This window comes from Tympanuchus pallidicinctus, unplaced genomic scaffold (genome assembly GCF_026119805.1).
Source record: "Tympanuchus pallidicinctus isolate F22 unplaced genomic scaffold, pur_lepc_1.0 scaffold182, whole genome shotgun sequence".
NCBI classification, from domain to species: domain Eukaryota; kingdom Metazoa; phylum Chordata; class Aves; order Galliformes; family Phasianidae; genus Tympanuchus; species Tympanuchus pallidicinctus.
This window is the reverse complement of record NW_026294702.1, coordinates 18,949-41,308: the sequence shown is the minus strand read 5'-3', so window position 1 is coordinate 41,308 and position 22,360 is coordinate 18,949. Positions and strand designations below refer to the sequence as shown.

General features: G+C 34.2%; 1 long non-coding RNA gene across 1 annotated transcript; it reads right to left on the bottom strand.

The window, feature by feature from the left end:
- Positions 1–4,480: 4,480 nt before the first annotated feature.
- LOC128079434 (uncharacterized) lies at positions 4,481–21,330 on the bottom strand. The gene is made up of 9 exons (XR_008206122.1): positions 21,207–21,330; positions 20,869–21,040; positions 17,156–17,584; positions 14,126–14,167; positions 12,175–12,424; positions 10,888–11,180; positions 10,476–10,557; positions 5,784–5,865; positions 4,481–4,576 (listed from the first exon to the last, which is right to left on the bottom strand). It is a non-coding gene; the product is annotated as an uncharacterized LOC128079434 (long non-coding RNA).
- Between the last annotated feature and the right edge of the window lie 1,030 nt (positions 21,331–22,360).

Below are 22,360 nucleotides of genomic sequence, written 5' to 3'. Positions count from 1 at the left end.
TTCATAGAAATCCCTGTTTTTCCCCTAAAATATCGCTTATTTTCATAGAAATCCCTGTTTTTCCCCTAAAATATCGCTTATTTTCACAGAAATCCCTGTTTTTAACATAAAATATCGCTTATTTTCACGGAAATCCCTGTTTTTCCCCTAAAATATCGCTTATTTTCACAGACATCCCTGTTTTTAACATAAAATATCGCTTATTTTCATGGAAATCCCTGTTTTTCCCCTAAAATATCGCTTATTTTCATAGAAATCCCTGTTTTTCCCCTAAAATATCGCTTATTTTCACAGAAATCCCTGTTTTTCCCCTAAAATATCGCTTATTTTCACAGAAATCCCTGTTTTTCCCCTAAAATATCGCTTATTTTCATGGAAATCCCTGTTTTTTCCCCTAAAATATTGCTTATTTTCATAGAAATCCCTGTTTTTAACATAAAATATCGCTTATTTTCACAGAAATCCCTGTTTTTTCCCTAAAATATCGCTTATTTTCATAGAAATCCCTGTTTTTAACATAAAATATCGCTTATTTTCACAGAAATCCCTGGTTTTCCCCTAAAATATCGCTTATTTTCATAGAAATCCCTGTTTTTAACCCTAAAATATTGCTTATTTTCATGGAAATCCCTGCTTTTAACCCTAAAATATCGCTTATTTTCATAGAAATCCCTGTTTTTAACATAAAATATCGCTTATTTTCATGGAAATCCCTGTTTTTAACCCTAAAATATTGCTTATTTTCATAGAAATCCCTGTTTTTTCCCCTAAAATATCGCTTATTTTCATTGAAATCCCTGTTTTTCCCCTAAAATATCGCTGATGTTCACAGAAATCCCTGTTTTTAACATAAAATATCGCTTATTTTCATAGAAATCCCTGTTTTTAACCCTAAAATATCGCTTATTTTCATAGAAATCCCTGTTTTTAACATAAAATATCGCTTATTTTCATAGAAATCCGTGTTTTTCCCCTAAAATATCGCTTATTTTCACAGAAATCCCTGTTTTTAAAATAAAACATCGCTTATTTTCATAAAAATCCCTGTTTTTCCCCTAAAATATCGCTTATTTTCACAGAAATCCCTGGTTTTCCCCTAAAATATCGCTTATTTTCACAGAAATCCCTGTTTTTCCCCTAAAATATCGCTTATTTTCATAGAAATCCCTGTTTTTCCCCTAAAATATTGCTTATTTTCATAGAAATCCCTGTTTTTAACATAAAATATCGCTTATTTTCATAGAAATCCCTGTTTTTCCCCTAAAATATCGCTTATTTTCACAGAAATCCCTGGTTTTCCCCTAAAATATCGCTTATTTTCATAGAAATCCCTGTTTTTAACATAAAATATCGCTTATTTTCATAGAAATCCCTGTTTTTCCCCTAAAATATCGCTTATTTTCACAGAAATCCCTGTTTTTAACATAAAATATCGCTTATTTTCATAGAAATCCCTGTTTTTCCCCTAAAATATCGCTTATTTTCACAGAAATCCCTGGTTTTCCCCTAAAATATCGCTTATTTTCATAGAAATCCCTGTTTTTCCCCTAAAATATCGCTTATTTTCATAGAAATCCCTGTTTTTCCCCTAAAATATCGCTTATTTTCATAGAAATCCCTGTTTTTAACATAAAATATCGCTTATTTTCATAGAAATCCCTGTTTTTCCCCTAAAATATCGCTTATTTTCACAGAAATCCCTGTTTTTAACATAAAATATCGCTTATTTTCATAGAAATCCCTGTTTTTAACATAAAATATCGCTTATTTTCATAGAAATCCCTGTTTTTAACCCCTAAAATATCGCTTATTTTCATAGAAATCCCTGTTTTTAACATAAAATATCGCTTATTTTCATAGAAATCCCTGTTTTTTCCCCTAAAATATCGCTTATTTTCATGGAAATCCCTGTTTTTCCCCTAAAATATCGCTTATTTTCATAGAAATCCCTGTTTTTAACCCTAAAATATCGCTTATTTTCATAGAAATCCCTGTTTTTTCCCTAAAATATCGCTTATTTTCATAGAAATCCCTGTTTTTCCCCTAAAATATTGCTTATATTCATGGAAATCCCTGTTTTTAACCTTAAAATATCGCTTATTTTCATAGAAATCCCTGTTTTTAACATAAAATATCGCTTATTTTCATGGAAATCCCTGTTTTTCCCCTAAAATATCGCTTATTTTCATGGAAATCCCTGTTTTTTCCCCTAAAATATCGCTTATTTTCACGGAAATCCCTGTTTTTAACCCTAAAATATCGCTTATTTTCATGGAAATCCCTGCTTTTAACATAAAATATCGCTTATTTTCACAGAAATCCCTGTTTTTCCCCTAAAATATCGCTTATTTTCATAGAAATCCCTGTTTTTCCCCTAAAATATCGCTTATTTTCACAGACATCCCTGTTTTTAACATAAAATATCGCTTATTTTCATGGAAATCCCTGTTCTTTCCCCTAAAATATCGCTTATTTTCATAGAAATCCCTGTTTTTCCCCTAAAATATCGCTTATTTTCACGGAAATCCCTGTTTTTCCCCTAAAATATCGCTTATTTTCACAGAAATCCCTGTTTTTCCCCTAAAATATCGCTTATTTTCACAGAAATCCCTGTTTTTCCCCTAAAATATCGCTTATTTTCATGGAAATCCCTGTTTTTTCCCCTAAAATATCGCTTATTTTCATAGAAATCCCTGTTTTTAACAAAAAATATCGCTTATTTTCACAGAAATCCCTGTTTTTTCCCCTAAAATATCGCTTATTTTCATAGAAATCCCTGGTTTTCCCCTAAAATATTGGTTATTTTCATAGAAATCCCTGTTTTTATCCCTAAAATATCCCTTATTTTCATAGAAATCCCTGTTTTTCCCCTAAAATATCGCTTATTTTCATAGAAATCCCTGTTTTTCCCCTAAAATATCGCTTATTTTCACAGAAATCCCTGTTTTTCCCCTAAAATATCGCTTATTTTCATCGAAATCCCTGTTTTTTCCCCTAAAATATCCCTTATTTTCATAGAAATCCCTGTTTTTCCCCTAAAATATCGCTTATTTTCATAGAAATCCCTGTTTTTAACCCTAAAATATCGCTTATTTTCATGGAAATCCCTGTTTTTAACATAAAATATCGCTTATTGTCATAGAAATCCCTGTTTTTAACCCTAAAATATCGCTTATTTTCATAGAAATCCCTGTTTTTCCCCTAAAATATCGCTTATTTTCATAGAAATCCCTGTTTTTATCCCTAAAATATCGCTTATATTCATGGAAGTCCCTGCTTTTAACCCTAAAATATCGCTTATTTTCATAGAAATCCCTGTCTTTAAAACTAAAATATCGCTTATTTTCACAGAAATCCCTGCTTTTAACCCTAAAATATCGCTTATTTTCATAGGAATCCCTGTTTTTAACCCTAAAATATCGCTTATTTTCATGGAAATCCCTGTTTTCAACCCTAAAATATCGCTTATTTTCACAGAAATCCCTGTTTTTAAAACTAAAATATCGCTTATTTTCATGGAAATCCCAGCTTTTAACCCTAAAATATCGCTTATTTTCATAGAAATCCCTGCTTTTAACCTAAAATATCGCTTATTTTCATAGAAATCCCTGTTTTATCCCCTAAAATATCGCTTATTTTCATAGAAATCCCTGTTTTTAAAACTAAAATATCGCTTATTTTCATGGAAATCCCTGTTTTTAACATAAAATATCGCTTATTTTCATAGAAATCCCTGTTTTTACCCCTAAAATATCGCTTATTTTCATGGAAATCCCTGCTTTTAACCCTAAAATATCGCTTATTTTCATAGAAATCCCTGTTTTTCCCCTAAAATATCGCTTATTTTCATAGAAATCCCTGTTTTTAACCCTAAAATATCGCTTATTTTCATGGAAATCCCTGTTTTTCCCCTAAAATATCGCTTATTTTCATAGAAATCCCTGTTTATAACCCTAAAATATTGCTTATTTTCATGGAAATCCCTGTTTTTCCCCTAAAATATCGCTTATATTCATAGAAATCCCTGTTTTTCCCCTAAAATATCGCTTATTTTCACAGAAATCCCTGTTTTTAACCCTAAAATATCGCTTATTTTCATGGAAATCCCTGTTTTTCCTCTAAAATATCGCTTATTTTCATAGAAATCTCTGCTTTTCCTCTAAAATATCGCTTATTTTCATGGAAATCCCTGTTTTTCCCCTAAAATATCGCTTATTTTCACAGAATTCCCTGTTTTTAACCTAAAATATCGCTTATTTTCATGGAAATCCCTGTTTTTAACCCTAAAATATCGCTTATTTTCATAGAAATCCCTGTTTTTAACCCTAAAATATCGCTTATTTTCATGGAAATCCCTGTTTTCAACCCTAAAATATCGCTTATTTTCACAGAAATCCCTGTTTTTAACCCTAAAATATCGCTTATTTTCATGGAAATCCCAGCTTTTAACCCTAAAATATCGCTTATTTTCATAGAAATCCCTGTTTTTAACCCTAAAATATCGCTTATTTTCATAGAAATCCCTGCTTTTCCTCTAAAATATCGCTTATTTTCACAGAATTCCCTGTTTTTAACCCTAAAATATCGCTTATTTTCATGGAAACCCCTGTTTTTAACCTAAAATATCGCTTATTTTCATAGAAATCCCTGTTTTTATCCCTAAAATATCGCTTATATTCATGGAAGTCCCTGCTTTTAACCCTAAAATATCGCTTATTTTCATAGAAATCCCTGTTTTTAACTAAAATATCGCTTATTTTCATGGAAATCCCTGTTTTTAACCCTAAAATATCGCTTATTTTCATAGAAATCCCTGCTTTTAACCCTAAAATATCGCTTATTTTCATAGAAATCCCTGTTTTTAAAACTAAAATATCGCTTATTTTCATGGAAATCCCTGTTTTTAACATAAAATATCGCTTATTTTCATAGAAATCCCTGTTTTTACCCCTAAAAATATCGCTTATTTTCATAGAAATCCCTGTTTTAACCCTAAAATATCGCTTATTTTCATAGAAATCCCTGTTTTTCCCCTAAAATATCGCTTATTTTCATAGAAATCCCTGTTTTTAACCCTAAAATATCGCTTATTTTCATAGAAATCCCTGTTTTTCACCCTAAAATATCGCTTATTTTCATAGAAATCCCTGTTTATAACCCTAAAATATCGCTTATTTTCATGGAAATCCCTGTTTTTCCCCTAAAATATCGCTTATTTTCATAGAAATCCCTGTTTTTCCCCTAAAATATCGCTTATTTTCACAGAAATCCCTGTTTTTAACCCTAAAATATCGCTTATTTTCATGGAAATCCCTGTTTTTCCCCTAAAATATCGCTTATTTTCATAGAAATCCCTGTTTTTCCCCTAAAATATCGCTTATTTTCATAGAAATCCCTGTTTTTCCCCTAAAATATCGCTTATTTTCACAGAAATCCCTGTTTTTAACCTAAAATATCGCTTATTTTCATGGAAATCCCTGTTTTTCCCCTAAAATATCGCTTATTTTCCATAGAAATCCCTGTTTTTAACCCTAAAATATCGCTTATTTTCATGGAAATCCCAGCTTTTAACCCTAAAATATCGCTTATTTTCATAGAAATCCCTGTTTTTAACCCTAAAATATCGCTTATTTTCATAGAAATCCCTGTTTTTAACCCTAAAATATCGCTTATTTTCCATAGAAATCCCTGTTTTTAACCCTAAAATATCGCTTATTTTCATGGAAATCCCTGCTTTTAACCCTAAAATATCGCTTATTTTCATAGAAATCCCTGCTTTTAACCCTAAAATATCGCTTATTTTCATGGAAATCCCTGTTTTTAACCTAAAATATCGCTTATTTTCATAGAAATCCCTGTTTTTCCCTAAAATATCGCTTATTTTCATGGAAATCCCTGCTTTTAACCCTAAAATATCGCTTATTTTCATAGAAATCCCTGTTTTTAAAACTAAAATATCGCTTATTTTCATGGAAATCCCTGCTTTTAACCCTAAAATATCGCTTATTTTCATAGAAATCCCTGTTTTAACCCTAAAATATCGCTTATTTTCATAGAAATCCCTGCTTTTCCTCTAAAATATCGCTTATTTTCACAGAATTCCCTGTTTTTAACCTAAAATATCGCTTATTTTCATGGAAACCCCTGTTTTTAACCTAAAATATCGCTTATTTTCATAGAAATCCCTGTTTTTATCCCTAAAATATCGCTTATATTCATGGAAGTCCCTGCTTTTAACCCTAAAATATCGCTTATTTTCATAGAAATCCCTGTTTTTAAAACTAAAATATCGCTTATTTTCATAGAAATCCCTGCTTTTAACCCTAAAATATCGCTTATTTTCATAGAAATCCCTGTTTTTCCCCTAAAATATCGCTTATTTTCATGGAAATCCCTGTTTTCAACCCTAAAATATCGCTTATTTTCACAGAAATCCCTGTTTTTAACCCTAAAATATCGCTTATTTTCATGGAAATCCCTGCTTTTAACCCTAAAATATCGCTTATTTTCATAGAAATCCCTGCTTTTAACCCTAAAATATCGCTTATTTTCATAGAAATCCCTGCTTTTCCTCTAAAATATCGCTTATTTTCACAGAAATCCCTGTTTTTAACCCTAAAATATCGCTTATTTTCATGGAAACCTCTGTTTTTAACTAAAATATCGCTTATTTTCATAGAAATCCCTGTTTTTAACCCTAAAATATCGCTTATTTTCATGGAAATCCCTGTTTTTCCCCTAAAATATCGCTTATTTTCATGGAAATCCCTGTTTTCAACCCTAAAATATCGCTTATTTTCATGGAAATCCCTGTTTTTCCCCTAAAATATCGCTTATTTTCATAGGAAATCCCTGTTTTTAACCTAAAATATCGCTTATTTTCATGGAAATCCCTGTTTCTAACCCTGAAAATATCGCTTATTTTCATCGAAATCCCTGTTTTTCACCCTAAAATATCGCTTATTTTCATGGAAATCCCTGTTTTTCACCCTAAAATATCGCTTATTTTCATAGAAATCCCTGTTTTTATCCCTAAAATATCGCTTATTTTCATGGAAATCCCTGTTTTAACCCTAAAATATCGCTTATTTTCATAGAAATCCCTGTTTTTAACTAAAATATCGCTTATTTTCATGGAAATCCCTGTTTTAACCCTAAAATATCGCTTATTTTCATAGGAATCCCTGTTTTTCACCCTAAAATATCGCTTATTTTCATGGAAATCCCTGTTTTCAACCCTAAAATATCGCTTATTTTCACAGAAATCCCTGTTTTTAACCCTAAAATATCGCTTATTTTCATGGAAATCCCTGTTTTTAACCCTAAAATATCGCTTATTTTCATAGAAATCCCTGTTTTAACCCTAAAATATCGCTTATTTTCATAGAAATCCCTGTTTTCCCCTAAAATATCGCTTATTTTCACAGAAATCCCTGTTTTTAACCTAAAATATCGCTTATTTTCATGGAAATCCCTGTTTTTAACATAAAATATCGCTTATTTTCATAGAAATCCCTGTTTTTAACCCTAAAATATCGCTTATTTTCATGGAAATCCCTGTTTTTAACATAAAATATCGCTTATTTTCATGGAAATCCCTGTTTTCAACCCTAAAATATCGCTTATTTTCATGGAAATCCCTGTTTTTCCCCTAAAATATCGCTTATTTTCATAGGAAATCCCTGTTTTTAACCTAAAATATCGCTTATTTTCATAGAAATCCCTGTTTCTAACCCTAAAATATCGCTTATTTTCATAGAAATCCCTGTTTTTCCCCTAAAATATCGCTTATTTTCATGGAAATCCCTGTTTTTCACCCTAAAATATCGCTTATTTTCATAGAAATCCCTGTTTTTAACATAAAATATCGCTTATTTTCACAGAAATCCCTGTTTTTCACCCTAAAATATCGCTTATTTTCATCGAAATCCCTGTTTTTAACATAAAATATCGCTTATTTTCATAGAAATCCCTGTTTTTAACCCTAAAATATCGCTTATTTTCATAGAAATCCCTGTTTTTAACCCTAAAATATCGCTTATTTTCATAGAAATCCCTGTTTTTCCCCTAAAATATCGCTTATTTTCATAGAAATCCCTGTTTTTAACCCTAAAATATCGCTTATTTTCATGGAAATCCCTGTTTTTCACCCTAAAATATCGCTTATTTTCATAGAAATCCCTGTTTATAACCCTAAAATATCGCTTATTTTCATGGAAATCCCTGTTTTTCCCCTAAAATATCGCTTATTTTCATAGAAATCCCTGTTTTTCCCCTAAAATATCGCTTATTTTCACAGAAATCCCTGTTTTTAACCCTAAAATATCGCTTATTTTCATGGAAATCCCTGTTTTTCCCCTAAAATATCGCTTATTTTCATAGAAATCTCTGCTTTTCCTCTAAAATATCCCTTATTTTCATGGAAATCCCTGTTTTTCCCCTAAAATATCGCTTATTTTCACAGAATTCCCTGTTTTTAACCTAAAATATCGCTTATTTTCATGGAAATCCCTGTTTTTAACCCTAAAATATCGCTCATTTCCATAGAAATCCCTGTTTTTAACCCTAAAATATCGCTTATTTTCATAGAAATCCCTGCTTTTCCCCTAAAATATCGCTTATTTTCATAGAAATCCCTGTTTTTAACCCTAAAATATCGCTTATTTTCATAGAAATCCCTGTTTTTAACCCTAAAATATCGCTTATTTTCATCGAAATCCCTGTTTTTAACCCTAAAATATCGCTTATTTTCATAGAAATCCCTGTTTTTAACATAAAATATCGCTTATTTTCATCGAAATCCCTGTTTTTAACCCTAAAATATCGCTTATTTTCATGGAAATCCCTGTTTTTCCCCTTAAATATCGCTTATTTTCATAGAAATCCCTGTTTTTAACCTAAAATATCGCTTATTTTCATGGAAATCCCTGTTTTCAACCCTAAAATATCGCTTATTTTCACGGAAATCCCTGTTTTTAACCCTAAAATATCGCTTATTTTCATGGAAATCCCTGCTTTTAACATAAAATATCGCTTATTTTCATAGAAATCCCTGCTTTTAACCCTAAAATATCGCTTATTTTCATAGAAATCCCTGTTTTTCCCCTAAAATATCGCTTATTTTCATGGAAATCCCTGTTTTTCCCCTAAAATATCGCTTATTTTCATCGAAATCCCTGTTATTAACCTAAAATATCGCTTATTTTTATGGAAATCCCTGGTTTTAACCCTAAAATATCGCTTATTTTCATAGAAATCCCTGTTTTTAACCCTAAAATATCGCTTATTTTCATGGAAATCCCTGCTTTTAACCCTAAAATATCGCTTATTTTCATAGAAATCCCTGTTTTTCACCCTAAAATATCGCTTATTTTCATAGAAATCCCTGTTTTTAGCCCTAAAATATCGCTTATTTTCATGGAAATCCCAGCTTTTAACCCTGAAATATCCCTTATTTTCATAGAAATCCCTGTTTTTAACATAAAATATCGCTTATTCTCATGGAAATCCCTGTTTTTCCTCTAAAATATCGCTGATTTTCATGGAAATCCCTGTTTTTCCCCTAAAATATCGCTTATTTTCATGGAAATCCCTGCTTTTCCCCTAAAATATCGCTTATTTTCATCGAAATCTCTGCTTTTCCCCTAAAATATCGCTTATTTTCATAGAAATCCCTGCTTTTCCCCTAAAATATCGCTTATTTTCATAGAAATCCCTGTTTTTAACCCTAAAATATCGCTTATTTTCATGGAAATCCCTGTTTTTAACCCTAAAATATCGCTTATTTTCACAGAAATCCCTGTTTTAACCCTAAAATATCGCTTATTTTCATAGAAATCCCTGTTTTTCCCCTAAAATATCGCTTATTTTCATAGAAATCCCTGTTTTTAACCCTAAAATATCGCTTATTTTCATAGAAATCCCTGTTTTTCCCCTAAAATATCGCTTATTTTCATGGAAATCCCTGCTTTTAACCCTAAAATATCGCTTATTTTCATAGAAATCCCTGTTTTTCACCCTAAAATATCGCTTATTTTCACAGAAATCCCTGTTTTCAACCCTAAAATATCGCTTATTTTCATAGAAATCCCTGTTTTTAACCCTAAAATATCGCTTATTTTCATGGAAATCCCTGTTTTTAACCCTAAAATATCGCTTATTTTCATAGAAATCCCTGTTTTAACCCTAAAATATCGCTTATTTTCATAGAAATCCCTGCTTTTCCCCTTAAAATATCGCTTATTTTCATGGAAATCCCTGTTTTTCCCCTAAAATATCGCTTATTTTCACAGAATTCCCTGTTTTTAACCTAAAATATTGCTTATTTCCATGGAAATCCCTGTTTTTAACATAAAATATCGCTTATTTTCACAGAAATCCCTGTTTTTAACCCTAAAATATCGCTTATTTTCATGGAAATCCCTGCTTTTAACCCTAAAATATCGCTTATTTTCATAGAAATCCCTGTTTTCAACCCTAAAATATCGCTTATTTTAATAGAAATCCCTGTTTTTCCCCTAAAATATCGCTTATTTTCATAGAAATCCCTGTTTTAACCTAAAATATCGCTTATTTTTATGGAAATCCGTGCTTTTAACCCTAAAATATCGCTTATTTTCATGGAAATCCCTGTTTTTATCCCTAAAATATCGCTTATATTCATGGAAATCCCTGCTTTTAACCCTAAAATATCGCTTATTTTCATAGAAATCCCTGTTTTTCCCCTAAAATATCGCTTATTTTCATAGAAATCCCTGTTTTTCCCCGAAAATATCGCTTATTTTCATGGAAATCCCTGTTTTTAACTAAAATATCGCTTATTTTCATGGAAATCCCTGCTTTTCCCCTAAAATATCGCTTATTTTCACGGAAATCCCTGTTTTTAACCTAAAATATCGCTTATTTTCATAGAAATCCCTGCTTTTCCCCTAAAATATCGCTTATTTTCATAGAAATCCCTGTTTTTAACCCTAAAATATCGCTTATTTTCATGGAAATCCCTGCTTTTAACCCTAAAATATCGCTTATTTTCCTAGAAATCCCTGTTTTTCACCCTAAAATATCGCTTATTTTCATAGAAATCCCTGTTTTTAGCCCTAAAATATCGCTTATTTTCATAGAAATCCCTGTTTTTCACCCTAAAATATCGCTTATTTTCATCGAAATCCCTGTTTTTAACCCTAAAATATCGCTTATTTTCATAGAAATCCCTGTTTTTCCCCTAAAATATCGCTTATTTTCATGGAAATCCCTGTTTTTCCCCTAAAATATCGCTTATTTTCATAGAAATCCCTGTTTTTAACCCTAAAATATCGCTTATTTTCATGGAAATCCCTGTTTTCCCCTAAAATATCGCTTATTTTCATAGAAATCCCTGTTTTTCCCCTAAAATATCGCTTATTTTCATAGAAATCCCTGTTTTTCCCCTAAAATATCGCTTATTTTCATAGAAATCCCTGTTTTTAACCCTAAAATATCGCTTATTTTCATAGAAATCCCTGTTTTTCCCCTAAAATATCCCTTATTTTCATGGAAATCCTGTTTTTAACACTAATTTACACCTTATTTTCATAGAAATCCCTGTTTTTAACCCTGAAATATCACTGATTTTCATGCAAATCCCTGTTTTTAACCCTAAAATATCGCTTATTTTCATAGAAATCCATGTTTTTCCCCTAAAATATCGCTTATTTTCATCGAAATCCCTGTTTTTAACCCTAAAATATCGCTTATTTTCATGGAAATCCCTGCTTTTCCCCTAAAATATCGCTTATTTTCATAGAAATCCCTGTTTTTAACCCTAAAATATCGCTTATTTTCATAGAAATCCCTGTTTTTCCCCTAAAATATCACTTATTTTCATAGAAAACCCTGTTTTTAACCCTAAAATATCGCTTATTTTCATGGAAATCCCTGTTTTTCACCCTAAAATATCGCTTATTTTCATGGAAATCCCTGCATTTCACCTAAAATATCGCTTATTTTTATATAAATCCCTGTTTTTCCCCTAAAATATCGCTTATTTTCATAGAAATCCCTGTTTTTAACCCTAAAATATCGCTTATTTTCATGGAAATCCCTGCTTTTAACCCTAAAATATCGCTTATTTTCATGGAAATCCCTGTTTTTAACCCTAAAATATCGCTTATTTTCACGGAAATCCCTGTTTTTAACCTAAAATATCGCTTATTTTCATAGAAATCCCTGTTTTTAACCCTAAAATATCGCTTATTTTCGCGGAAATCCCTGTTTTTAACCCTAAAATATCGCTTATTTTCATGGAAATCCCTGCTTTTCCCCTAAAATATCGCTTATTTTCATAGAAATCCCTGTTTTTAACCCTAAAATATCGCTTATTTTCATGGAAATCCCTGTTTTTAACCCTAAAATATCGCTTATTTTCATGGAAATCCCTGTTTTTAACCTAAAATATCGCTTATTTTCATAGAAATCCCTGGTTTTCCCCTAAAATATCGGTTATTTTCATAGAAATCCCTGTTTTTATCCCTAAAATATCGCTTATTTTCATCGAAATCCCTGTTTTTCCCCTAAAATATCGCTTATTTTCATAGAAATCCCTTTTTTTAACCTTAAAATATCGCTTATTTTCACAGAAATCCCTGTTTTTCCCCTAAAATATCGCTTATTTTCACGGAATTCCCTGTTTTTAACATAAAATATCGCTTATTTTCATGGAAATCCCTGCTTTTAACCCTAAAATATCCCTTATTTTCATAGAAATCCCTGCTTTTCCCCTAAAATATCGCTTATTTTCATAGAAATCGCTGTTTTTAAAACTAAAATATCGCTTATTTTCATAGAAATCCCTGCTTTTCCCCTAAAATATCGCTTATTGTCATGGAAATCCCTGTTTTTCACCCTAAAATATCGCTTATTTTCATCGAAATCCCTGTTTTTAACCCTAAAATATCGCTTATTTTCATAGAAATCCCTGTTTTTCCCCTAAAATATCGCTTATTTTCATGGAAATCCCTGTTTTTCCTCTGAAATATCGCTTATTTTCATAGAAATCCCTGTTTTTAACCCTAAAATATCGCTTATTTTCATGGAAATCCCTGCTTTTCCCCTAAAATATCGCTTATTTTCATAGAAATCCCTGTTTTTCCCCTAAAATATCGCTTATTTTCATAGAAATCCCTGTTTTTCCTTTAAAATATCGCTTATTTTCATAGAAATCCCTTTTTTTAACCCTAAAATATCGCTTATTTTCATAGAAATCCCTGTTTTTCCCCTAAAATATCCCTTATTTTCATGGAAATCCCTGTTTTTAACACTAAATTACACCTTATTTTCATAGAAATCCCTGTTTTTAACCCTGAAATATCGCTTATTTTCATGCAAATCCCTGTTTTTAACCCTAAAATATCGCTTATTTTCATAGAAATCCATGTTTTTCCCCTAAAATATCGCTTATTTTCATCGAAATCTTTGTTTTTAACCCTAAAATATCGCTTATTTTCATGGAAATCCCTGCTTTTCCCCTAAAATATCGCTTATTTTCATAGAAATCCCTGTTTTTAACCCTAAAATATCGCTTATTTTCATAGAAATCCCTGTTTTTCCCCTAAAATATCACTTATTTTCATAGAAATCCCTGTTTTTAACCCTAAAATATCGCTTATTTTCATGGAAATCCCTGATTTTCACCCTAAAATATCGCTTATTTTCATGGAAATCCCTGCATTTCACCTAAAATATCGCTTATTTTTATATAAATCCCTGTTTTTCCCCTAAAATACTGCTTATTTTCATGGAAATCCGGTTTTTATCCCTAAAATATCGCTTATTTTCATGGAAATCCCTGCTTTTAACCCTAAAATATCGCTTATTTTCATGGAAATCCCTGTTTTTAACCCTAAAATATCGCTTATTTTCACGGAAATCCCTGTTTTTAACCTAAAATATCGCTTATTTTCACAGAAATCCCTGTTTTTAACCCTAAAATATCGCTTATTTTCGCGGAAATCCCTGTTTTTAACCCTAAAATATCGCTTATTTTCATGGAAATCCCTGCTTTTCCCCTAAAATATCGCTTATTTTCATAGAAATCCCTGTTTTTAACCCTAAAATATCGCTTATTTTCATGGAAATCCCTGTTTTTAACCCTAAAATATCGCTTATTTTCATGGAAATCCCTGTTTTTAACCTAAAATATCGCTTATTTTCATAGAAATCCCTGTTTTTCCCCTAAAATATCGCTTATTTTCATAGAAATCCCTGTTTTTATCCCTAAAATATCGCTTATTTTCATCGAAATCCCTGTTTTTCCCCTATAATATCGCTTATTTTCATAGAAATCCCTTTTTTTAACCTTAAAATATCGCTTATTTTCACAGAAATCCCTGTTTTTCCCCTAAAATATCGCTTATTTTCATAGAAATCCCTGTTTTTAACATAAAATATCGCTTATTTTCATGGAAATCCCTGCTTTTAACCCTAAAATATCGCTTATTTTCATAGAAATCCCTGCTTTTCCCCTAAAATATCGCTTATTTTCATAGAAATCCCTGTTTTTAAAACTAAAATATCGCTTATTTTCATAGAAATCCCTGCTTTTCCCCTAAAATATCGCTTATTTTCATAGAAATCCCTGTTTTTCCCCTAAAATATCGCTTATTTTCACGGAATTCCCTGTTTTTAACATAAAATATCGCTTATTTTCATGGAAATCCCTGCTTTTCCCCTAAAATATCCCTTATTTTCATAGAAATCCCTGTTTTTCCCCTAAAATATCGCTTATTTTCATAGAAATCCCTGTTTTTCCTTTAAAATATCGCTTATTTTCATAGAAATCCCTTTTTTTAACCCTAAAATATCGCTTATTTTCATAGAAATCCCTGTTTTTCCCCTAAAATATCGCTTATTTTCATGGAAATCCTGTTTTTAACACTAATTTACACCTTATTTTCATAGAAATCCCTGTTTTTAACCCTGAAATATCACTGATTTTCATGCAAATCCCTGTTTTTAACCCTAAAATATCGCTTATTTTCATAGAAATCCATGTTTTTCCCCTAAAATATCGCTTATTTTCATCGAAATCCCTGTTTTTAACCCTAAAATATCGCTTATTTTCATGGAAATCCCTGCTTTTCCCCTAAAATATCGCTTATTTTCATAGAAATCCCTGTTTTTAACCCTAAAATATCGCTTATTTTCATGGAAATCCCTGTTTTTCCCCTAAAATATCACTTATTTTCATAGAAATCCCTGTTTTTAACCCTAAAATATCGCTTATTTTCATAGAAATCCCTGTTTTTCACCCTAAAATATCGCTTATTTTCATGGAAATCCCTGCATTTCACCTAAAATATCGCTTATTTTTATATAAATCCCTGTTTTTCCCCTAAAATATCGCTTATTTTCATAGAAATCCCTGTTTTTATCCCTAAAATATCGCTTATTTTCATGGAAATCCCAGCTTTTAACCCTGAAATATCCCTTATTTTCATGGAAATCCCTGTTTTTAACCCTAAAATATCGCTTATTTTCACGGAAATCCCTGTTTTTAACCTAAAATATCGCTTATTTTCACAGAAATCCCTGTTTTTAACCCTAAAATATCGCTTATTTTCGCGGAAATCCCTGTTTTTAACCCTAAAATATCGCTTATTTTCATGGAAATCCCTGCTTTTCCCCTAAAATATCGCTTATTTTCATAGAAATCCCTGTTTTTAACCCTAAAATATCGCTTATTTTCATGGAAATCCCTGTTTTTAACCCTAAAATATTGCTTATTTTCATGGAAATCCCTGTTTTTAACCTAAAATATCGCTTATTTTCATAGAAATCCCTGGTTTTCCCCTAAAATATCGGTTATTTTCATAGAAATCCCTGTTTTTATCCCTAAAATATCGCTTATTTTCATCGAAATCCCTGTTTTTCCCCTAAAATATCGCTTATTTTCATAGAAATCCCTTTTTTTAACCTTAAAATATCGCTTATTTTCACAGAAATCCCTGTTTTTCCCCTAAAATATCGCTTATTTTCACGGAATTCCCTGTTTTTAACATAAAATATCGCTTATTTTCATGGAAATCCCTGCTTTTAACCCTAAAATATCCCTTATTTTCATAGAAATCCCTGCTTTTCCCCTAAAATATCGCTTATTTTCATAGAAATCCCTGTTTTTAAAACTAAAATATCGCTTATTTTCATAGAAATCCCTGCTTTTCCCCTAAAATATCGCTTATTTTCATGGAAATCCCTGTTTTTCCCCTAAAATATCGCTTATTTTCACGGAAATCCCTGTTTTTAACATAAAATATCGCTTATTTTCATGGAAATCCCTGTTTTTAACCCTAAAATATCCCTTATTTTCATAGAAATCCCTGCTTTTCCCCTAAAATATCGCTTATTTTCATAGAAATCCCTGTTTTTAAAACTAAAATATCGCTTATTTTCATAGAAATCCCTGCTTTTCCCCTAAAATATCGCTTATTTTCATGGAAATCCCTGTTTTTCCCCTAAAATATCGCTTATTTTCATAGAAATCCCTGTTTTTAACCCTAAAATATCGCTTATTTTCATGGAAATCCCTGTTTTTAACCCTAAAATATCGCTTATTTTCATAGAAATCCCTGTTTATAACCCTAAAATATCGCTTATTTTCATAGAAATCCCTGTTTTTATCCCTAAAATATCGCTTATTTTCATGGAAATCCCTTTTTTTATCCCTAAAATATCGCTTATTTTCATAGAAATCCCTGTTTTTCCCCTAAAATATCGCTTATTTTCATAGGAAATCCCTTTTTTTATCCCTAAAATATCGCTTATTTTCATAGAAATCCCTGTTTTTAACCCTAAAATATCGCTTATTTTCATAGAAATCCCTGTTTTTAACATAAAATATCGCTGATTATCACAGAAATCCCTGTTTTTCCCCTAAAATATCGCTTATTTTCATGGAAATCCCTGCTTTTAACCCTAAAATATCGCTTATTTTCATGGAAATCCCTGCTTTTAACCCTAAAATATCGCTTATTTTCATGGAAATCCCTGTTTTTAACCCTAAAATATCGCTTATTTTCATAGAAATCCCTGTTTTTCCCCTAAAATATCGCTTATTTTCATAGAAATCCCTGTTTTTAACCCTAAAATATCGCTTATTTTCATGGAAATCCCTGTTTTTAACCCTAAAATATCGCTTATTTTCATGGAAATCCCTGCTTTTCCCCTAAAATATCGCTTATTTTCATAGAAATCCCTGCTTTTAACCCTAAAATATCGCTTATTTTCATAGAAATCCCTGTTTTTAACCCTAAAATATCGCTTATTTTCATAGAAATCCCTGTTTTTCCCCTAAAATATCGCTTACTTTCATGGAAATCCCTGTTTTCAACCCTTAAATATCGCTTATTTTCATAGAAATCCCTTTTTTTCCCCTAAAATATCGCTTATTTTCATAGAAATCCCTGTTTTTATCCCTAAAATATCGCTTATATTCATGGAAATCCCTGCTTTTAACCCTAAAATATCGCTTATTTTCATGGAAATCCCTGCTTTTAACCCTAAAATATCGCTTATTTTCATAGAAATCCCTGCTTTTAACCCTAAAATATCTCTTATTTTCACAGAAATCCCTGTTTTTCCCCTAAAATATCGCTTATTTTCATAGAAATCCCTGTTTTTCCCCTAAAATATCGCTTATTTTCACAGACATCCCTGTTTTTAACATAAAATATCGCTTATTTTCATGGAAATCCCTGTTCTTTCCCCTAAAATATCGCTTATTTTCACGGAAATCCCTGTTTTTCCCCTAAAATATCGCTTATTTTCACGGAAATCCCTGTTTTTCCCCTAAAATATCGCTTATTTTCATAGAAATCCCTATTTTTAACCCTAAAATATCGCTTATTTTCACAGAAATCCCTGTTTTTCCCCTAAAATATCGCTTATTTTCATAGAAATCCCTGTTTTTAACCCTAAAATATCGCTTATTTTCATAGAAATCCCTGTTTTTCCCCTAAAATATCGCTTATTTTCATGGAAATCCCTGTTTTTAACCTAAAATATCGCTTATTTTCATAGAAATCCCTGTTTTTCCCCTAAAATATCGCTTATTTTCATCGAAATCCCTGTTATTTCCCCTAAAATATCGCTTATTTTCATAGAAATCCCTGTTTTTAACCTAAAATATCGCTTATATCCATGGAAATCCCTGTTTTTCCCCTAAAATATCGCTTATTTTCATAGAAATCCCTGTTTTTAACCCTAAAATATCGCTTATTTTCATAGAAATCCCTGTTTTTAACCCTAAAATATCGCTTATTTTCATGGAAATCCCTGCTTTTCCCCTAAAATATCGCTTATTTTCATAGAAATCCCTGTTTTTAACCCTAAAATATCGCTTATTTTCATAGAAATCCCTGTTTTTAACCTAAAATATCGCTTATTTTCATGGAAATCCTCTTTTTAACCCTAAAATATCGCTTATTTTCATAGAAATCCCTGTTTTTAACCTAAAATATCGCTTATTTTCATGGAAATCCTCTTTTTAACCCTAAAATATCGCTTATTTTCATAGAAATCCCTGTTTTTAACACTAAAATATCGCTTATTTTCTTGGAAATCCTGTTTTTAACACTAAATTACACCTTATTTTCATGGAAATCCCTGCTTTTCCCCTAAAATATCGCTTATTTTCATGGAAATCCCTGTTTTTAACCTAAAATATCGCTTATTTTCATAGAAATCCCTGTTTTTAACATTAAAATATCGCTTATTTTCATGGAAATCCCTGTTTTTAACCCTAAAATATTGCTTATTTCCATGGAAATCCCTTTTTTTAACCCTAAAATATCCCTTATTTTCACAGAAATCCCTGTTTTTAACCCTAAAATATCGCTTATTTTCATCGAAATCCCTGTTTTTCCCCTAAAATATCGCTTATTTTCATGGAAATCCCTGTTTTTAACCTAAAATATCGCCTATTTTCATGGGAAATCCCTGTTTTTACCCTAAAATATCGCTTATTTTCATAGAAATCCCTGTTTTTCCCCTTAAACATTGCTTTGTCATGCCAATGCGCCAAGCAGATACCCTACTGCGCATGCGCTGGGCTTTCACCCTACTGCGCTTGCGCCGGTTTTTGTACTTTACTGCGCATGCGCTGGGCTGGCATTTTACTGCGCATGTTTCGGACAGGATCTGTATTGTGCTTGCCCCGGCCTGGCACACTTCTGCGCGTGCGTCATGTAAGCTTCGTAGTGCGCATGCGCTGGGTTCGTACGCTTCTGCGCATGTGAATTTCTGCAGCGTGGTGCCCATGCGCAGTGTAGGCTTTGTAGTGCGCATGCGTCCTGTTTTCAGCATTTTGCGCATGCGCTAACTTGTCTCTCTACTGCGCGTGCGCCGGGTAGGCACCGTAGTTCGCATGAGTCGGGCTGGCGCCCTGTTGCACATGCGCCGTGACGTATCATACTGCGCAAGGGGCGGTCTCGCACCCTAGTACTCATGCGCTGGGTTTGCACTCTACTGCGCATGCGCCACGTTGGGTCCCCACTGCGCATGTGCTGGGCTTGCATTCTATTGCGCTTGCGCTGATTTGTCTCCCTACTGCGCATGGTTTTGAGTGGCACGTTACTGCCCATGCGCTAGGTTGGCAGCCTTCTGCGCATGCGCCAGGATGGCACCCTACTGCGCCTGCGTCTGGCTGGCAACCTATTGCGCGTGTGCCGGTCTGGCCCCCTATTGCGCAAGAGGTGGCAGTGGAACATATTGCCAGAGACGTGGTGGATGCGCTGCCCCTTTCAAGGTGAGGCTGGATCAGGCTGCTCATAGCCTGATCCAGCTGGGTGATCATTGTGGCGGAGCTGGACCTCATCGCAAACCAACCTGCATACAAGCAATGCACCAACACGGGGCTCATGGTGTTCATTACCTGCTGCACTGATCGCACACCACTGACTGGAGGAGCCCAGGCAATCCTTGAACCCCATCGGGTTGCAAAATGAAGTCAGAAAAGATACAGAACATAAGTTAGTACATGATAATGATGCATAGAATGTCCTTAAAAAACTCTGCATGGATGCAATTAACAGATAGCACTGTGCATTACAGCCAAAGTGGGATGATGTGGGAGCAGATAAACCACATTTGGGGCCCCAGACTGGAAGTTATGAGATGAGAACCATCGAATAAGAAACAACCCACATAGCAGATACAGCCACTCTAACCCAACTTGAGATCCCCCAGAAAGGCAGAGCTCACAGCTCTGAAATAAATCAGGAATCACTCACCCCATCCTAAGGCTCACCCCACACCCCAGAGGAAGCAGTCTCCAGGTTCAGGTGCTGCCCTTACAGCTACCAGCCCCTAAATGAGGTGAGGAACCCCCAAAAGGGGAGGTCACAACCCTGAAATACAAATGGAACCGCTTACCCCATTCCAAGGACCAATGCTCACCACGCTCAAAGGAAGCAGCTTCCAGGTGCAGGTGGCTGCCAGCCCTCCAACGCAGTCAGGATCCCCCAAAAAGGAATAGATCACAGCCCTGTAAGAGAGAAGGAATCCCCCATCCCAAGGAGCAGGGCTCACCCACACTACCAAGGCAGCACTCCCCAGGGAGGGGTGGAGCCCAGCTCAGCCCCGCCCACAGCCAAACTGCCCCCAGCTGTGCTGCAGGGCCGTGCCCCCCCCCCAGGTGCTCCATCACAGCTTGGGGCCGTGCCCTTAAAGTGCCGGTACAGCCACAGAACGGGGATAATGAGGAAAATGAACGTCTGCCGAGGGAGGTTTGTGGATGGGTGACCTGCCACAGCCCACACATTTTGATCCCAGTTTGTCCTCGATGCCAATGGATGGTTCTTCTAACAGACAGGGGAGCACAGATCTCAGTGCTGGCACAGCAGATGCTGAGATCTGTGTGAGCAGCCCAGAGAGCAAAGGGCTGCAATCACTGCTGGGGATGCAGCGAGTGCTGTTTGCACACCCAGTGCTCCCAGCGACACACAGCTGTCGTTTCGTAGCCCTGCGAATGGGAGCTGTTGGGTCAGGGCCTGGAGCGCTGATTGAACACCTGAGGCGAGGACCGAGCCAGCTGTGGGAGCGCAGGTGAAGGCGATGCAGATGTGTAACGAAGGGGCGGAGCCTGGCTGCACCTCTCCTGGACCCCATTTAAGGGCTGGCTGCTGCTGGGGAAGGATCTCTGCTGTGATTTGTGACTTCTGTTGTCATTGTTCCACATCAGAGCATCGTGTAAAGCGTGTTAAAGAGTTCCTGTTCTGGTCCTTGAATGCCCTTATGGGTATTTTGGGCTCTCAGACAGGAGGAGAGGAGCGGTGTTCCTGGAGGACCTGGAGTGCAGAGGAAAGAAGGTGGAATTCCCAGCTGGACCAAAGCAGCGAAAAAGGTACCGTGCTTCCCCTGTGTAAGAACTTGTGTTTGATGCTCTGTTTGTTTCTCGTTTGGTTTGGTTGGGTTTAGTAAATTACTGCTCCTTCTCAGATCGCTGCCGTTGGTTTTTTTTCTTGTTAGACCCATCTGCTGTCTCCCTATTCTCTCTCCCTCCCCCAGAGTGCCTGGTCTGCCACGTGCCGTGTCTCATTAGTTGTGGGGCGGGAGCTGGCTGCGCTGTTAATATGTACGATTGCTTTTTTTTTTCTCTCTTCTGTCTCCTGGGTTTGTGCCCCTGTCACGGACTCCCATCTAGAGATGATTCTGTGATTCTCTTTCTGCAGGTCTTTCTCCTTGGAGTTTTCTTCTACAAGCCTAGGACCCGGGTGAGCATTGCATTTATTTCTGGGTGCCAATTACTTACTATTGCAGTAACCTTTCTAACTGCAACACCTGTGAAATGCTGTTGTGACCAAACCACTGCAAACTGCGCGCCCTGCAACTGGGCTTCGGTCACCCATCAGAGCGCCGCAGGGACGCCTCTGCAGGAAGCACTGCAGGCTGTTAAAGCCCGCCGCTGCTGCTATGGCAGAAGACCTTCGGATCAGAAGACCTGCAGATCCAAGGGACTTCATGGTCGGAGAGGAGGAGCTCCATACAACCCAGTTCAAAGTAGCCTTTTGGTTTTCAGACGCTGTCCCTCTCATCTCATCCAAAAAATAAGACATTTTCTCCCAGAAATACCAGTTTTCTTTCAAAAAATGTGGAATATTAGCTTTCAAGGAGGAAATGTCGTATTTTTGGGGTGAAAACTGGTGTTTGTGGGAGGTAATATCCTATATTTGGGAGAAAAGTGTTATTTTAGGGGAGAAAACTTCGTAATTCTCAGAGAACGTATCATATTTTGGGGAGGAAAGTGGAATTTCTGGGTGAAAGTGTCCTATCTGGGGGGAATTTCCCTTATGTCCTGGTAGAAAACGACACCCAGAGCCACCGATTTCCC